The following is a 13,069-nucleotide window of genomic DNA, read 5'->3' on the forward strand; positions in this document are numbered from 1 at the left end:
TAGAACTGGCACAGACCATCTTTCTTCTGGTCTCTGCTCCTCTGTTGTTTTGTTACGAGACCCTGTTTGTCTGGTCCCTCAGACTCATTCCTGTCTCTGATTCCCACCTGCTTTGCCTGGCCCAGTTGGCCTGACATCACTCTCTGCATTTTCTCCAGCTCCCCATGGATCCTCTGCCATTGAGGGACAATAGGCTAGACCTGCTCACCCACCCCAAGATCAAGGAGAGACTGGTTCCCCTTGTTCAAGATCACCCCAGGCACTGGGGAGACAGACCTGGACGTCAAAGGGAACCCACAGTCTGGTGGGAGAGACAGCTGTGCCAGCACCTGTCCTGTGTGATGATCTATGGTACAGGTGCCATCTGCCACCGCAGGGACATGAGGGTGCAGGGGGCTTCTCGGATGAGGAAATGGCACAGATGGACCCAGAAGGATGGGTGAATCCTGGCCAGATAGAAGTAGGAGAACATTCTAAAGAGAGGACATGAAATCCCCTGCCTCAAGGGCAAAGGCCTAGGGGTATTGGGACACTGTGAATGGCTTGATGTGACCACAACCACACAGGAGGTGAGGCTGAAGCGTAGGCCAGATTATGGAAGTAAGGCTTGGTGCGCCACATGCCGAGGGGTTTGGGTTCAAATCTGAAGGCACTGGGTAGGTACTGAATGGTTCCAAGCCTGGGTGTGACACTCCCAGTTCACTCATTTGTGGGGTCCTTCTCAAATTTAACCCAGAAGGGTTGCTTTCTCTCTAGAGCAGGGCTTTTTCTTTTTTTTTTTTTTTTTTAAGTATCTTTACTGGAGTATAACTGCTTTACAATGGGGTGTTAGTTTCTGCTGTATACCAAAGTGAATCAGCTATACATACAAATATATCCTCATATCTCCTCCCTCTTGCATCTCCTGCCTACCCTCCATATCCCACCCCTCTAGGTGGACACAAAGCACCCAGCTGATCTCCAGCTGATCTCCCTGTGCTATGTGGCTGCTTCCCACTAGCTATCTATTTTACATTTGGTAGTGTATATATGTCCATGCCACTCTCTCACTTCATCCCAGCTTACCCTTCCCCCTCCCCGTGTCCTCAAGTCTATTCTCTACATCTGCATCTTTATTCCTGTCCTGCCCCTGGTACTTCAGAACCTTTTTTTTTTTTTTCTTAGATTCCATATATATGTGTTAGCATATGGTATTTGTTTTTCTCTTTCTGACTTACTTCACTCTGTATGACAGTCTCTAGGTCCATCCACCTCACTATAAATAACTCAATTTTGTTTCTTTTTATGGCTGAATAATATTCCATTGTACATATGTGCCACATCTTCTTTATCCATTCATCTGTCAATAGACACTTAGGTTGCTTCCATGTCCTGGCTATTGCAAATAGAGCTGCAGTGAACATTGTGGTACATGACTCTTTTTGAATGATGGTTTTCTCAGGGTATATGCCCAGTAGTGGGATTGCTGGGTCATATGGTAGTTCTATTTTTAGTTTTTTAAGGAACCTCCATACTGTTCTCCATAGTAGCTGTATCAGTTTACATTCCCACCAACAGTGCAAGAGGGTTCCCTTTTCTCCACACGCTCTCCAGCATTTATTGTTTGTAGATGTTTGATGCTGGCCGTTCTGACCAGTGTGAGGTGATACCTCATTGTAGTTTTGATTTGCATTTCTCTAATGATTAGTGATGTTGAGCATTCTTTCATGTGTTTGTTGGCAATCTGCATATCTTCTTTGGAGAAATGTCTGTTTGGTCTTCTGCCCATTTTTGGATTGGGTTGTTTGTTTTTTTGATATTGAGCTGCATGACCTGCTTGTATATTTTGGAGATTAATCCTTTGTCAGTTGCTTCATTTGCAAATATTTTCTCCCATTCTGAGGGTTGTCTTTTCGTCTTATTTATGGTTTCCTTTGCTGTGCAAAATCTTTTAAGTTTCATTAGGTCCCATTTGTTTATTTTTGTTCTTATTTCTATTTCTCTAGGAGGTGGGTCAAAAAAGGATCTTGCTGTGATTTATGTCATAGAGTGTTCTGCCTATGTTTTCCTCTAAGAGGTTTATAGTGTCTGGCCTTATATGTAGGTCTTTAATCCATCTTGAATTTATTTTTGTGTATGGTGTTAGGGAGTGTTCTAATTTCATTCTTTTACATGTAGCTGTCCAGTTTTTCCAGCACCACTTATTGAAGAGGCTGTCTTTTCTCCATTGTATATTCTTGCCTCCTTTATCAAAGATAAGGTGACCGTATGTGTGTGGGTTTATCTCTGGGCTTTCTATCCTGTTCCATTGATCTATATTTCTGTTTTTCTGCCAGTACCATACTGTCTTGATTACTGCAGCTTTGTAGTATAGTCTGAAGTCAGGGAGCCTGATTCCTCCAGCTCCGTTTTTCTTTCTCAAGATTGCTTTGACTATTCGGGGTCTTTTGTGTTTCTATACAAATTGTGAAATTTTTTGTTCTAGTTCTGTGAAAAATGTCATTGGTAGTTTGGTAGGGATTGCACTGAATCTGTAGATTGCTCTGGGTCATTTTCAGAATGCTGATTCTTCCAATCCAAGAACATGGTATATCTCTCCATCTGTTTATATCATCTTTAATTTCTTTCATCAGTGTCTTATAGTTTTCTGCATACAGGTCTTTTGTCTCCTTAGGTAGGTTTATTCCTAGGTATTTTATTCTTTTTGTCACAATGGTAAATGGGAATGTTTCCTTAATTTCTCTTTCAGAATTTTCATCATTGGTATATGGGAATGCAAGAGATTTCTGTGCATTAATTTTGTATCCTGCTACTTTACCAAATTCATTGATTAGCTCTAGTAGTTTTCTGGTAGCATCTTTAGGATTCTCCATGTATAGTATCATGTCATCTGCAAACAGTGACAGTTTTATGTCTTCTTTTCTGATTTGGATTGCTTTTATTTCTTTTTCTTCTCTGATTGCTGTGGTTAAAACTTCCAAAACTATGTTGAATAATATTGGTGAGAGTGGGCAACCTTGTCTTGTTCCTGATCTTAGTGGAAATGGTTTCAGTTTTTCACCATTGAGAACGATGTTGGCTGTGTGTTTGTCATATATGGCCTTTATTATGTTGAGGTAAGTTCCCTCTATGCCTACTTTCTGGAGGGTTTTTACTGTAAATGGGTGTTGAATTTTGTCGAAAGCTTTTTCTGCATCAGTTGAGATGATCATATGGTTTTTCTCCTTCAATTTGTTAATATGGTGTACCACATTGATTGATTTGTGTATATTGAATAATCCTTGCATTCCTGGGATAAACCCCACTGGATCATGGTGTATGATCCTTTTAATGTGCTGTTGGATTCTGTTTGCTAGTATTTTGTTGAGGATTTTTGCATCTATGTTCATCAGTGATATTGGCCTGTAGTTTTCTTTTTTTGTGACATCTTTGTCTGGTTTTGGTGTCAGGGTGATGGTGGCCTCGTAGAATGAGTTGGGGAGTGTTCCTCTGTCTGCAATATTTTGGAAGAGTTTGAGAAGGATAGGTGTTAGCTCTTCTCTAAATGTTTGATAGAATTCGCCCGTGAAGCCATCTGGTCCTGGACTTTTGTTTGTTGGAAGATTTTTAATCACAGTCTCAATTTCAGTGCTTGTGATTGGTCTGTTTATATTTTCTATTTCTTCCTGGTTTAGTCTTGGAAGGTTGTGCTTTTCTAAGAATTTGTCCATTTCTTCCAGGTTGTCCATTTTATTGGCATATAGTTGCTTGTAGTAATCTCTCATGATCCTTTGTATTTCTGCAGTGTCAATTGTTACTTCTCCTTTTTCATTTCTAATTCTATTGATTTGAGTCTTTCCCCTTTTTTTCTTGATGAATCTGGGTAATGGTTTATCAATTTTGTTTACCCTCTCAAAGAACCAGCTTTTATTTTTATTGATCTTTGCTATCGTTTCCTTCATTTCTTTTTCATTTATTTCTGATCTGATCTTTATGATTTCTTTCCTTCTGCTAACTTTGGATTTTTTTTGTTCTTCTTTCTCTAATTGCTTTAGGTGTAAGGTTAGGTTGTTTATTTGAGATGTTTCTTGTTTCTTGAGGTAGGATTGTATTGCTATAAACTTCCCTCTTAAAACTGCTTTTGCTGCATCCCATAGGTTTTGGGTTGTCGTGTTTTCACTGTCATTTGTTTCTAGGTATTTTTTGATTTCCTCTTTGATTTCTTCAGTGATCTCTTGGTTATTTAGTAGTGTATTGTTTAGCCTCCATGTGTTTGTATTTTTTACAGATTTTTTCCCTGTAATTGATATCTAGTCTCATAGTGTTGTGGTCGAAAAAGATTCTTGATACAATTTCAATCTTCTTAAATTTACCAAGGCTTGATTTGTGAACCAAGATATGATTTATCCTAGAGGATGTTCCATAAGCACTTGAGAAGAAAGTGTATTCTGTTTTTGGCTGGACTGTCCTATAAATATCAATTAAGTCCATCTTCTTTAATGTATCATTTAAAGCTTGTGTTTCCTTATTTATTTTCATTTTGGATGATCTGTCCATTGGTGAAAGTGGGGTGTTAAAGTCCCCTACTATGATTGTGTTACTGTCGATTTCCCCTTTTATGGCTGTTAGCATTTGCCTTATGTATTGAGGTGCCCCTATGTTGGGTGCATAAATATTTACAATTGTTATATCTTCTTCTTGTATTGATCCCTTGATCATTATGTAGTGTCCTTCTTTGTCTCTTGTAACATGGGACACTCTGCACTTCCTGGACTTGATTAACTATTTCCTTTCCCATATTAGGGAAGTTTTCAACTATAATCTCTTCGAATATTTTCTCAGTCCCTTTCTTTTTCTCTTCTTCTCCTGGGACCCCTATAATTTGAATGTTGGTGTGTTTAATGTTGTCCCAGAGGTGTCTGAGACTGTCCTCAATTCTTTTCATTCTTTTTTCTTTATTCTGCTCTGTGGTAGTTTTTTCCACTATTTTATCTTCCAGGTCACTTATCCATTCTTCTGCCTCAGTTATTCTTCTATTGATTCCTTCTAGAGAATTTTTAATTTCATTTATTGTGTTGTTCATCATTGTTTGTTTGCTCTTTGGTTCTTCTAGGTCCTTGTTAAACGTGTCTTGTATTTTCTCCATTCTATTTCCAAGATTTTGGATCATCTTTACTATCATTACTCTGAATTCTTTTTCAGGTAGACTGTCTATTTCCTCTTCATTTGTTTGGTCTGGTGGGTTTTTACCTTTCTCCTTCATCTGCTGTGTATTTCTCTGTCTTCTCACTTTGCTTTATTTACTGTGTTTGGGGTCTCCTTTTCTAAGGCTGCAGGTTCGTAGTTCCCATTGTTTTTGGTGTTTGCACCCAGTGGGTAAGGTTGGTTCAGTGGTTTGTGTAAGCTTCCTGGTGTAGGGGACTGGTGTCTGTGTTCTGGTGGATGAGGCTGGATCTTGTCTTTCTGGTGGGCAGGACCACGTCTGGTGGTGTGTTTTCGGGTGTCTGTGAAATTATTATGATTTTAGGCATCCTCTCTTAGAGCAGGGTTTCTTAACTGTGGCACTACTGACACTGGGGTGGATAAGCCTTTGTTATGGGCAGCTGTCCCGTGCCTGTATGAGGTTCAGCAACATCATCCTGGCCTCTGTCCACTGGATGCCTGTAGCAGTCCCCCAGTTTTGACAACCAAAACTGTTTCCAGATGTTGTCCCTTGGGTGGAAAATCTGCTCTTGGTTGAGGACCACTCCTCTAGAGTTTTTTTCTTTCTTTTCTTTTCCTTTTTTTTTTTTTTTTTTTGAGTATAATATATACACAGATGGCCCCTCCTGTATTTGCTCTCTTCTCTCCTTCTAAAGCTGGGCAACGTCTGGCTTCCAGCCTTTCCACAAGGTACACGGATGTATGGTGTCCTTGGCTCCCCACACAGCCTCATCTTAGCACCTATGGCTGCAGCTCCCTGCTCATGGGGGCTCTGGCTGGGGCTGGCTTCACGGAGCCAGCTGCCAACAGCTATGTCTACCTCTGCACCAGGCCAGCAGGGTACCTAATCCCCTGTGGGGCACACCATGTGGTGCTGAGGAGACTCCTGGATGGGGTCCCACTGAGGTCGGCTGAGACCAGAACTGTCCAAGACTGTTGGCCCTGTACCCTCTGTCCCTCAGTCCCACTGTCTGCCAAGCTTAGAGCCTGGAGGGGTGAGTCAGCTCAGGAAGCCTGCCAGGGAGAGGGCACCAGGCTGGTGACAGAGGGCAGGTGGTGGCAGGGAGGCCATGTGACTGCTGGAGGCTGTGTGTGTCACAGGGCAGAGCTGGGCCGCTGGCTCATTCCTGGGCTCAATTTGAGAAGGCCTCACATGACTTCTCTGTGGGAGTATGTGTGTCAGGGGCGGGAGAGGAGACTGGAGGGAGGGGGAAGTGATTTTAGGATCCAGGCTGGAAATACAAAATACATTTATGAATCACAAGCAGATATTCATCACACGACCCCAGTGACTTTGCCAGTGCAGAAATCAGGCTTCGGGCACAAAAAACTGTATCTCACCCCCTGCTCTGTGCAGGCTATGGTAGCCGAGAGGGACACTAGGAATGGAAGGGAAGGTGGGGGAGCCAGCCATGCGACCAGCCTCTGTCTCCCAAAGTGTCAGCAAAACCAGAGCACAAGGGATTCCCTGGTGGTGCAGTGGTTAAGAATCCGCCTGCCAATGCAGGGGACACAGGTCCAATCCCTGGTCCAGGAAGATCCCATAAGCCACGGAGCAACTAAGCCCATGCGCCACAACTACTGAGACTGCGCTCTAGAGTCTGTGAGCCACAACTGCTGAAGTCTGCACACCTACAGCCCATGCTGCTAGAGCCCATGCTCCGCAACAAAGAGAAGCCACTGCAGTGAGAAGCCTGCACACCGCAACGAAGAGTAGCCCCTGCTCACCGCAATTAGAGAAAAGCCTGCGCACAGCAACGAAGACCCAATGCAGCCAAAGATAAATTTAAAAAACAAAAAACAAAAAAAACCCAGAGTACAAAACCAGCCCTCAATTCCAGTGCTTTCCATATGCTCATTTGTATGTTAATCTCACAACAGTCCATTTCCCAGTGAGAAAACAAAGGCCTGAAGAGGTTCCTCCATCTTCCCTTTTCTTCCTTCCTTAGGGTTTTCAGGGTTTAATCTAGTTTTTGCTTTAATACTCCCACTGTCAGCTCCCTCTACCTCACCATGGCCCCAAACAGCACAAGCTGGCAGGTCCTTCTTGCTGATGGGACGAGGTGAGGGGTCCTGAAATCACTCTTAAGTCCAGGGGAGAGGCCTCCATACCCTGGGGCACAGAATCCCCAGCTGAAGGGGTCAGAAATGCAGGAGACCAGAGTCAGGCAAGTTCTAAGGCAAACAGGCTAGGAATGGGCCCAGTGAGGTTTCAGAATGCCCCGGAGGCTCCTTCCCTCAGGAATGAGAGGAAAGCCCCAGGGTTCCTCCAGCAGCCCCACCTTCCAGCCTCCAGTGGTCCAGAAGCTTTATTTAGTTGCACTGAAATCCCACAGACCTGGGTCAGGACTCCTAAGCCCATGTCCTCACTGTCCAAGAGGACAAAAGCTCGTGAGTGGGATCTGTCCCCTCTGGGAAGAGAGCCACCTACCTCGTGCTTGCTGAATGTTTCACCTCTAGGGTTATTACTTTCAAAATAACATTTAATATATTTAATGTCATTACATAAGCAAGGTATGTTCAGTGCAGAATATCTAGCAAGTCCAGTAAAGTATAAAGAGAGGAGATTAAAAATTCACCATCATCTCACCAATCAGAGTCAACCACTGCTCAAATTTTGGTATGTAGCTTTCTCATATATAAATTATAAAAAGTAAAACCAGAGTAATACTTTATATATATATTTTTAAAAATGATTGAGGCATAATATATATAGTAAAAGGCATAAATCTTAAGTTTATAGCTCAGTACATTTTTACATATGTAAAAATGTCTCATTTTTACACCCATGAGACCATCATTCAGATCAAGATATAGAACATCTCAGATCCCAGAAAACTCCCTTCTACCCTTTCTCGGTCAATAACTACGTTCACCTCCAAGATGTAGCTGGTATTCTGACTTTCATATTTCCAGATTAGATTTGCCTATTCTTGAGTATCACATAACTGGATTCCCACAGTATTTATTCTTTTGTGTTTGGCTTCACTCAACCAATCTGTGGCATCTACTACACAGCCTGGCCTAGAAAGGGTACTTTGTGTTGGCACAGGAAAGTTCTGTTGGATGCATGTTGAGTGAATGAATGAGTGAGTGAGTGAATGAATGGATAGGCTTTGGGGATAGGATGGTCTCCTGGTTTTCTGGTCACCATTTGGTGGTCCCTGTGGAGAAGGGAGAGCAGTCGGGTGGCTCGTGTCATAATCCAGGTGACAGCAGATGAACCTGAGCTAGGGAGGAGGCACTGGGGAGAGGGAGGAGGTGCCTGTCTGCCTGGCACTCACAAGGGTTGGGTTGGTGCCCGTGAGCAGCAGAGCCCAGAGTATTTTTAGAAAGCCCATCAGAGCAGCTGCTTGACACGGTGGCAGCCTCGCTGTCAGTGTCCCATGGCTCGATGTGGAGCCCCCACCTGGATCCACCCGTGCTAGGAGCCCACTGCCCAGCTCTAAGCAGGTGGGACTCATGCTCAGCAGTGTCTTGGCGTGATGAACAAGCACAGAGTGAGGGGTCTGGAGTGTCTCTGGAGAGCACGCCACTGGGCCACAAAAGCCCTTGGAGAAATGGGTGCTGTCATCCGGTACCCCAAGAAAGAGATGCATACTCTCTAGGATCAGAGTCATGGCAGAGCTTCCAGCCAATGTACCCCCTTTATTATTTAAAGTTCTCAAGGTTGAAAGGGACCCCTTTTCTGGCCCTTACCTCAGTTGGGGCTTGAGCCCCCTTTGACATTCTTTCTTACACAGGCTCAGTTCTCATACCTCCCTTTTTGCTTTTTCTGCAATCAACACCCTAGGCCCAGCCAGCATCATCTCTCACCTGCCCTGCTCTAGCCACCTCCTTTCTCCCTCTGTTCTTGCTTCCTGTTATTCATTCTACTCTACAGCCAGGGGTCAGGTGCTCTCCACTGTTGTAGCCTTGACAAAGTGTCAGGACACAGTTGGAGGTAGAGCAATATTACTGGAGAGGGATGGAGCCATGGTCAGCAGGAGAGAGCTGCTGGGCCATGCCAGTGGAGGAGGAACCATGGAGAGAAGAGTGGGGAGACGCCCTGAGACCCTGCTTGGGCTAAGAGGTCTCAGGGGGTGGGACGGGGAGGCAGTGCTGGGATGACGTAGGTGGGCCTGAGACCAGGCAGGGTTTTATTATTTTATGAAGGTCCATTGCCCTTTATTCCTTTCCTTGGGCTTGTAATGGATGGGTTGTGGGAGATGAAGAGCAGGGGGAAGTGCTGTTTTTTTTTTTTTTTTTTTTTTCCTGTATGACTGGAGAAATGGCTTTGGGAATGTAGGAAGTCAGTTCTCCATGAGTTCATGAGCTACTGGGGTAGAAGGCTGTCATGCTATTATATAAACTTCTAAATCAGACAAACAGGCCTTGGACAAGCTGTTAGAATGAGTGTTGATTATTGAGTGTTTGTGCAGCGTGTGACCTGGCGTGGGTTGTTAATGCTGTCCTGGAGATGGCGAAATTTCAGATCAGCAGCATTTTGGGGTTCCACTTGGAAAGAGTCCACCCTTCAGCTGACTGGCGCTGTCCTCCGCTGGGTGATTTAGTGGTCAGACTTGCTCAGTCAAGAGGGAGCAGCATCACGATAAAGCACCTGTGCCCATCTGCCAGTTTGGATGAAGAGCCAAATCACAGGGTCAGTAATGCCTCCTGGCCAGAGTACACGAGCCGAGCAGCTGTCCCTGACATGCTGGCCAGGAGGGGTCCTCTTACCAAGGCAGCCAGCTCACCATGGGGAGTGAGAGGTCTCCTACGGTCAGAAGGGTATGTGAGTGTCACGGCTACGGTCAGAGGGAGGCAGGAAGCCTGCTCTTGGCCCCTCACACAGATATGAATCCAGGAAGCTGGAAAGGAGGCCATTAAGGTCAGGATGGAGGATACTCCCAGCATCCCCTGCTGCCAGAGGGATGGGTCCGTGGTGCACTCAGGGACCGGTTGGGAGAAGAGGTAGAAGCTGAGCGTGTTGCAGTTAAATAATTCCTAGACTGCAGAGCATCTCTGAGCTTCATTTTCCTCTTTTGTAGAATGAGTAAAATAAGATGAGGGATGAAAAGTGCCCCACAAGTGGAATGATGTTACACGAATCTAAGGCATTATTTTCCCTAGGAAATTTTGTGTTTACTATTTTTGTCAGCAAGTTGGAGGAAGCTAGTGTATGCAGGTCTATCACATGTGTACAGAAAAATTCAGCTGGGAGGGGTGGCTGAGACACAGGTAAGGGGGACCTCGGGTTGCAGGATCTGAAAAGCCTACACTACCCTGGTTTCTCTCCCCTGGGTGCCCTCTCTGCATGACCCTGGGAAAACACAGTGGCCCTGAAGGAGCTGCATCCTTATGATGAGGCTGCTGCCTCTCTCTGAGGCAGGGTTTCTCCGTCTCAGCACTGTTGACACTGTGGACCAGATAGGCTGGTCTATCTGGTTAAGGGGCCGCCCAGAGCATGAAGGATGGTTAGCAGTGTCCTTGGTCTCTACTCACTAGAGGCCAGTAGTGCTGCCCCTCCTCTCCTTGAGACAACCAAATGTCCCTGGGAGACAAAACTGCCCCTGGGTTGAAACCACCTTTCTAGCTTCATCCTTTGAACATCTCTGCCCGCATCATATGTGGCTTTGGTCGCATCGAAGTACAGGTGGCTCCTTTAAATAAACAAAGCTTTTTCACACCCTTCCTACACCTTTGCATACACAGATCCCTCCCTCCCTCGTCCTTCCCCACTCCTGCCTTTGAAGCTTCATAAAATCTTGCTCATCTTTGAAAACTCATCTCAAGATATCCCTTCCTCGAGGACACCATCCCTGAGGCTCGTGGCCAGCTAGTGTATTCACAGGGCTCTTCTGGAGCCCTGGCTGCACGGATTTTAATTTTTTGCTTGCGATTTTATCTCACTGGACTATAAGCTTCTTGAGGGCAAATCCTGTATCTTGTTTATCTTTGCTCCCCAGTGCCTGGTACACAGCCTAGCATAGAGGTGGGCTCAGTAAATCCTAGTTGAGTAATATCATTTAATGAGTCACTACCAGCTGGTCACGGGATGTAAAATGCTCTAGTCCAAATGAGACCACTTTTCAGATCTTGATAAAGCAGAGTCTAGTACTCCATCCTCAGGCAGTACAGCAAATCTCATCTCTTATGCAGAGGAAAACCAACTTATTATTATTTTAACCTCCAGGATGCCAGAGAGGTGTAGGGGAGTTTCCTCCCATGAAGAAATCTCTTTCAGACTCCGCCCTTGAGAAAACACTGGTGTGGCTGTAGTAGGTAGCGCTTCCTCTCTGAAAGATGATGAGTGAGGTCAGACGCTGACCCCAGCCAAACTTTCTGCTTGTGTTCCTTCCACGCAAGGGGCTCCAACCACATCTTTCTTCAATGCAAATATCATCCCTCCTGTCCCAGAGCAAAGCCCCACCCTGCAGCTTCCAGAACCCTTGGCTATGGGACTTTCTCCAGCTCTCCCCTATGCATTGTCAAAACAGAACAGACTGCGCAGAAGGAACACGTTTGGTGCTGAGACTGGAGCCAGGGCACTACGTGCAGATCCAGACAATCTGCTCCACTCCTCCCAAGGAGAGAGGAAAGGCTTTTATTACTTTCTGACAACCAAGTCAGCGATGGGAAAATCTCTGGGTGACCAAGGCTAAGCAAAGCAAGAGACACGCAACCTACACTGATGCACTTTGAAAAATAAAGAGCCTCTGGCTTTAAATACCCCAACTTCTTTGTGTGTGTGTGTGTGTGTGTGTGTGTGTGTGTGTGTGTGTGTGTGTTAGGGTGGTGGTGGTGATGCCAAAGCCGTCAAGTCCAACCTCCACCCAGAGCTTGAATTGCATCGATGGCCCCCTTCTCCACCTCCCTTGGACACCTTCAGTGACGTGGACCTCTCACTGTTAGATAGCTCTGTCTAGTAGGAAGCTTTTGGTCACTTTGATGGTTTACCCTTTTGTCCTAAGTCTAATTCTTTGCTCCGTTTGGAATTGGTCCAGTCATTCTTCCCCAGGAAAGATTTTCAGAGGCAACGACTTTACTACACAAATCTTTCCTTCTGGCTAACCAGACCCAGGTCTTTCAACTGTCTTTCCCGTGACACAGTTTTGAGTCTCCTCCCTTCCTGATCACCTTTTTCTTGTTGCCACAATAAGTAACACAATACTCCAGTTGTCTGTAGTCTCAGAGAATAAGTTATTTGGGACGGACAAGTTTTCCAGAGGGCTAAGGAGCTACCTCTTGAGCACCACACTTTTAAAAAGCATGATAGAAAGCATGCAGGATGCGGGTCCCTTTTAGCAAGCATATATCTCTACCAGTTCTCTTTCTGACATTTCTCATCACCTCCGACATCGTCTAACGATACTTATCCCCACACACCTCCCTGAACCTCTTTGCACAACGTCTTCCAACAAGACTGGACTTTCTGTGCCATCAGTGAAAGAATGAGGACCAACGAGAGGAAGGTGCAAGAGGTCAGATTACACATGGACATGAGAAGAACCTTCTAATGGCTGAGTAGTTCCACGAAGGGAAGAGGGGGCACCAGCTGGGAGTGAGCTCTCGGCCTCAAAGGTGTCAAGCAGAAGCACTTGGCGGGGGTGTTTTTGGGGTGGCTCCACTTGTACATCTGCTAAGGATTAGACTAGGTGCCTCAGAGTCTCCTCCAGCCCTGTGATTTTGTGGTTGTGGGCAAAGATTCCATGATGGGATTTTATGTGAATGAGGGCTCCTGAGTGTCCTTGTGACGGTTGTGAGAGAGGGAACAGAAAGCCAGTTCCTTCAGCCAAAGAGCTGTGGGGCTGGTGGCTGAGCGTGTCTCAGCAGTAGTCTGTGGCTGAGTTGAGCCCCTCGAGAAGAGGAACCAGCATGCAGAGTGTGGTGATAGGCGAGAGGAAGGAGGGCATGACTCTGTCTCCTG

At 45.3% G+C, this 13,069-nt stretch overlaps 1 long non-coding RNA gene across 2 annotated transcripts in view; it reads right to left on the minus strand.

Moving 5' to 3' along the window:
* LOC132367217 (uncharacterized) overlaps positions 1 to 13,069 on the minus strand; it is a 567,682-nt gene that overhangs the window by 115,125 nt on the left and 439,488 nt on the right. Inside the window, exon 8 of one of the 2 annotated variants that reach the window (XR_009503728.1) lies at positions 9,746 to 9,770. The exons of the other annotated variant lie outside the window; for it this stretch is intronic. This is a non-coding gene — a long non-coding RNA (uncharacterized LOC132367217). Of the gene's footprint in view, positions 1 to 9,745; positions 9,771 to 13,069 lie in introns of those variants that run through there. 2 annotated transcript variants of the gene reach the window in all.

Source organism: Balaenoptera ricei, chromosome 6, assembly GCF_028023285.1.
Source record: "Balaenoptera ricei isolate mBalRic1 chromosome 6, mBalRic1.hap2, whole genome shotgun sequence".
NCBI classification, from domain to species: domain Eukaryota; kingdom Metazoa; phylum Chordata; class Mammalia; order Artiodactyla; family Balaenopteridae; genus Balaenoptera; species Balaenoptera ricei.